This window comes from Esox lucius, chromosome 3, assembly GCF_011004845.1.
Source record: "Esox lucius isolate fEsoLuc1 chromosome 3, fEsoLuc1.pri, whole genome shotgun sequence".
NCBI classification, from domain to species: Eukaryota; Metazoa; Chordata; class Actinopteri; order Esociformes; family Esocidae; genus Esox; species Esox lucius.
Genome location: NC_047571.1, coordinates 20732844 through 20738691, shown reverse-complemented (window position 1 = coordinate 20738691; position 5848 = coordinate 20732844). Strand labels below are relative to the sequence as shown.

General features: G+C 38.9%; 1 long non-coding RNA gene across 1 annotated transcript; it reads left to right on the top strand.

Moving 5' to 3' along the window:
- Positions 1–866: 866 nt before the first annotated feature.
- Positions 867–5848, top strand: LOC109615142. Its single transcript, XR_002196127.2, has 3 exons — positions 867–1475; positions 4920–5052; positions 5523–5848. It is a non-coding gene; the product is annotated as an uncharacterized LOC109615142 (long non-coding RNA).

The window sequence follows — 5848 nt, the reverse complement described above, 5'->3', positions numbered from 1 at the left end:
TTCACCACAAAGTGCAAAACATTCATAAGCCTCAAAAATAGAAGGGCCAGCCCAGTTCTGGAACAGCATTCTTTGGACAGATGAAACTGAGATAAACCTGTACCAGAATGATGGGAAGAACAAAGTATGGAGAAGGCTTGGAATGGCTCATGATCTGAAGCATACCACATCACCTGTAAAACACAGTGAAGGCAGTGTGATGACATGGGCATGCATGGCTTCCAATGGCACTGGGTCACTAGTGTTTATTGATGATGTGACAGTAGGCAGAAGCAGCCGGATGAATTCTGAAGTGTATAAGGATATATTCTCTGCTCAGATTCAGACAAATTCAGTGAAGTTGATTGGACAGCGCTTCACTTTACAGATGGATGATGACCCAAAACATACTGCAAAAGCAACTCAGAAGTTTTTGAAGGCAAAGAAGTGGAATATTCTGCAATGGCCGAGTCAATCACCTGATCTCAACCCGATCGAGCATGCATTTCACTTGCTGAAGACAAAGTTTAAGGCAGAAAGACCCATGAACAAACAACAACAACTGAAGACAGCTTCAGTAAAGGCCTGAAAAAGCATCACAAAGGAAGAAACCCAGCGTTTGATGATGTCCATGCATTTCAGACTTCAAGCAGTCAAGCAAAGGATTCTAGACAAAGTATTAAAAATGAACATTTTATTTATGATTGTGTTAATTTGTCCAATTACATTTGAGCCCCTGAAATAAGGGGACTGTGTATGAAAATGGTTGCAATTCCTAAATGTTTCATACAATATTTTTGTTCAACCCCTTGAATTTAAGCTGAAAGTCTGCACTTAAATTACATCTCGGTTGTTTCATTTCACATCCACTGTGGTGGTGTACAGAGCCAAAATTATGAAAATTGTGTCATTGTCCAAATATTTACGGAACTAACTGAACATGTATATAACAAGTGGAATGTACAGATGTACAGTGAAGGCAAATAATATACAAATAGGACAACCCTTTGAGCACAAGCAGTTAAAAAGACAATGGAAATATTTCTTTATGATTGAAAATGTGATGAAAACACAACAATTGTAGACACTCTTGGTACACGGTAATACATAAAGACAAACTTAACATGGACCCACACATGACAACCTATCCAAGGAGATAAATGGCAGTACTTAGCAAAATTAACCTAATGTTGAAGAGATGGGACAATTATGTTATCCTCCATTAGTGTCAAAAACCTCTATGTTTTTCTCTCTCCTGATCACTGAAGAAAATAATTTCATTGGTCCCCAGGTCTATCCCAGCCTATTGAGCTGTAGACAGCTCCAGTGCTCCTCTCCAGCCCCTCACATACCTTCCCCTCCTCTCCTCAACCCACTTCCCATCATTCCTCATCTCTTTTCCCTACGTCACCCTTCTGACTTTAAGCCACCCATCTCAGTGGAGTGGGATGTCTTACTCCCCCTGGTGGTGATTCATGACAATGCTCCAATCAGAGGTAAGGAAACATGACCATGGCAATTTCATGATATAGGTTTCTCGTGAATTCAGACAAAAAAAACTAAAATGTTACTGTGAATGACATCCAGGATTGGGAACCTGTTAAATTACAGGTTCTATCATGTGTTTTGTATAAAAGTGATCAACCAATGCAGTTACTTTTACTTACTAAAATGAAATCTCAATCATTTTGGTATCAGAAATTACCTCTATTTTGAATTCGGACGTTTTCATGTAACTATGACACCACAATAATGTGACAGAAATGTTGCTTTTCTACAGGCTAATTAATCCTTTAGATCCCATAGCAGCTGTTGATTAAGCTGAATCCCAAATATCTTCTCTGCCTTTGTTGATCCACAGGACCGTGCAGGATGGGTAAATCAAATCTATTATAAGATTTTTTTTTATTGTAACAATTATCAAATACAGATGTAAAAACAAACTAAACACAAACAGTCGCCAGGGGTACACAGATAGAGCAAACACAGAGACAAAATAATAAAGTAAATAATTGGCTTGACAATACAAAGTTGACTATAAGGTGTAAAAAGCACTTAAACAAACACATCAAAAGTGGTATAAATCCTAACTGTTTTTACAGCTTTCTGGTTCTTAGATTCCGAGATTGTTTTCAGATATAACTCAATTTCTTTTTGTAAGACTACAAATTGCGGTTTGGGCGTTGAGAACTTAATCTTGTGAATATGGAATTTAGAAAATAATATAATCAGATTAATAGTAAAGTATTTTTCTTTCAAATCCTCATATTTTGTAAAGCCAAATAATATGTTTTCAATCAAATGTTCAAATCCAGCATGAACATTGTCCGATATAAAATGATAAACATCCTGACACATTTTATGAGTAAATTCACAATGCCAGAACAAATGGAGGATCGTCTCTGGATATATTTCACAAAATGTACAAATTACCTCAATATCATTTAAAAATCCTGGATAGAGTTTGAGGAAATACACCCTGAAATAGCATTCCCACCCCAGAGGAGATAGCATTAAAAACAAGTGCTACTGTCTTGGTGTTACTGGTACACTGTAATGTTGAAGAAATCCTTCATAGCTGAACAGCCTTCCGTCATCATTGAAGAGCCAACTTTGCCGATGTAGTTCCTAAACCAATCTTCAAAAAACAACGACATGTTCTTATAGTATGTCTTTGTTGTACCAAATGAAGTACCTGTGCGGTGAAAAGTTGTGTTTGTATATCAGACACAGGGATAGAAGCGCTTGTTTGTGGAATTTCGAAAGAGAGGCAGGGAGTCTAAAAAGCTCTGTTCAGTGATTAAATCAGAATAATCTAGAATATCAAGAACAAAGTGTATATTGTTCAATATATATAGGTACCTGTTTTCCATAAAGCCAGATTGTGAATAATAATATTTTTTAAACGCATAGCGATACAGTTGCCAAAACCTCATAGTCAGTATTTAATAGAGATTGGACGCTAGTTATCAATAAGCAGCAAGTGTTTGTTTTTTTGGTTTAGGGATGAGAGTGATTACGTTTTTGCGTTAAAGTAGGAGAGAGACACTCATTATCTAAACTCTCTGGAAAAAACGTTAATAGAAAAGGGGCTATTTGTTCTGCAAATTATTTATAGAATTCTGAAGTGAATCTATCAACCCCAGGGGATTTGTTATCTTTAAGGACGTTGATCGAGCCCAACATTTTCTTTATGATTATGAGGTCATCACAGAACTCTATCTCTGCTCTAATAAAATTGAGATACTCAATAGAGTCTAAAAAAGACATGGCACTATCATCACAATTCTTAGAGCTCTAGAGTTTTATAAAGGTTACCACAGAAAGAGGCAATTCGGCTGTGATCAAAACGTTACGTAGCTCAACAGCTACGGTTAGGCTGGATTCGCTTTCTTGTTCATTGATTTAAACATGGCATGTACAGTTAAGTATGTTATCATATATTTATACACAACACTCACCTAAAGGATTATTAGGAACACCTGTTCAATTTCTCATTAATGCAATTATCTAATCAACCAATCACATGGCAGTTGCTTATATGCATTTAGGGGTGTGGTCCTGGTCAAGACAATCTCCTGAACTCCAAACTGAATGTCAGAATGGGAAAGAAAGGTGATTTAAGCAATTTTGAGCGTGGCATGGTTGTTGGTGCCAGATGGGCCGGTCTGAGTATTTCACAATCTGCTCAGTTACTGGGATTTTCACGCACAACCATTTCTAGGGTTTACAAAGAATGGTGTGAAAAGGGAAAAACATCCAGTATGCGGCAGTCCTGTGGGCGAAAATGCCTTGTTGATGCTAGAGGTCAGAGGAGAATGGGCCGACTGATTCAAGCTGATAGAAGAGCAACTTTGACTGAAATAACCACTCGTTACAACCGAGGTATGCAGCAAAGCATTTGTGAAGCCACAACACGCACAACCTTTAGGCGGATGGGCTACAACAGCAGAAGACCCCACCGGGTACCACTCATCTCCACTACAAATAGGAAAAAGAGGCTACAATTTGCACAAGCTCACCAAAATTGGACAGTTGAAGACTGGAAGAATGTTGCCTGGTCTGATAAGTCTCGATTTCTGTTGAGACATTCAGATGGTAGAGTCAGAATTTGGCATATACAGAATGAGAACATGGATCCATCATGCCTTGTTATCACTGTGCAGGCTGGTGGTGGTGGTGTAATGGTGTGGGGGATGTTTTCTTGGCACAATTCAGGCCCCTTAGTGCCAATTGGGCATCGTTTAAATGCCATGGCCTACCTGAGCATTGTTTCTGACCATGTCCATCCCTTTATGACCACCATGTACCCATCCTCTGATGGCTACTTCCAGCAGGATAATGCACCATGTCACAAAGCTCGAATCATTTCAAATTGGTTTCTTGAACATGACAATGAGTTCACTGTACTGAAATGGCCCCCACAGTCACCAGATCTCAACCCAATAGAGCATCTTTGGGATGTGGTGGAACGGGAGCTTCGTGCCCTGGATGTGCATCCCACAAATCTCCATCAACTGCAAGATGCTATCTTATCAATATGGGCCAACATTTCTAAAGAATGCTTTCAGCACCTTGTTGAATCAATGCCACGTAGAATTAAGGCAGTTCTGAAGGCGAAAGGGGTTCAAACACATTATTAGTATGGTGTTCCTAATAATCCTTTAGGTGAGTGTATTGCTGATGCGTGAACAATGTTTTCCTGCTCTACAAGCGAACAAAACCAACATTTTGCGCGACAGCGCCGTGTAGTGCATAGAAATGTAATGGCTATCTACACAACAAGGCCGGACAGCTATAAATGCTGAGCACGTCTCCGTACATCTGCACATGACATTAACAACGCAGACCCGCAGAATTATAAACCATCATATCTCAAATGTTCCTCTATTTGAGCCATGCCTCCAGGCTCCATTGTTGCTTCTTCTTGGTTGATACAGGGAAATCAAATGTTGCCGGAATTCCCTACTCTGTGTATGAAAATAATAATAATCCGCCATCCAACCAATCATCATTTGTGTGGCTCTACGATTGACATACGCGGACCCTACGCAGACGTGTTTGCGAACTCAGGTAACTGCTCTCAAAACAGTTAACACAGCAAACTAAACACACTCTTATGTTGGTGAAACAGTAAAGTATTCCCTGCACAATGAAACACAGCACTTTATTCTAGTAATGCATTTATTAAAATTCAAAATTAACATCAAAACTAAAAGTGTGTTCTCTGTTGATTTGATAACAAATTCAGCTGAAGATACAGAAATAAATAAATGAAAATACATGTTTTTCATTAAGTTCTTTAATGAGGAGTTCAGGTGTATAACAATGAGTTGTCACCCCACAAAAAAAATATTATGCAAACAAGTTCATAGGTATACTGCATTCATTGAATCAATTAATTTATTGATCATGCCTCTCAATTACATCTGGCCAGAAAATTTCATCAACATCACAGCAAATATTTTCATGAGTCATGCATCGTGGGAAAAAATGCATTGAATATCCATCCTTGACATTCTTGTGACCCAGTATCTCCACAGGCCTCTTCCATCGCTTGAAGAAGACTTACTTGGTTGTCATGGTTGCAATCATATACTTTCCATCTCCAAGAGAAGACTCCCTCAATTGGATTCAGGAAAGGAGAATATGGTGGAAGGAACACCATCCTGAAATGTGGGTGATTCTCAAACCACTCTCGCACTAGTGCTGAATGGTGGAATTGGACATTGTCCCAAACAACGACAGAATTCCGCACCATTTGCTCTTGATCGCCCTGTGGAAAGAGGATTTCATTCATCCATCTCTTCTCCCTCTACTCCTCTATATTCTCCTCTTCCTACATCCTCAGCTCTTCTTTCTCCTTCTC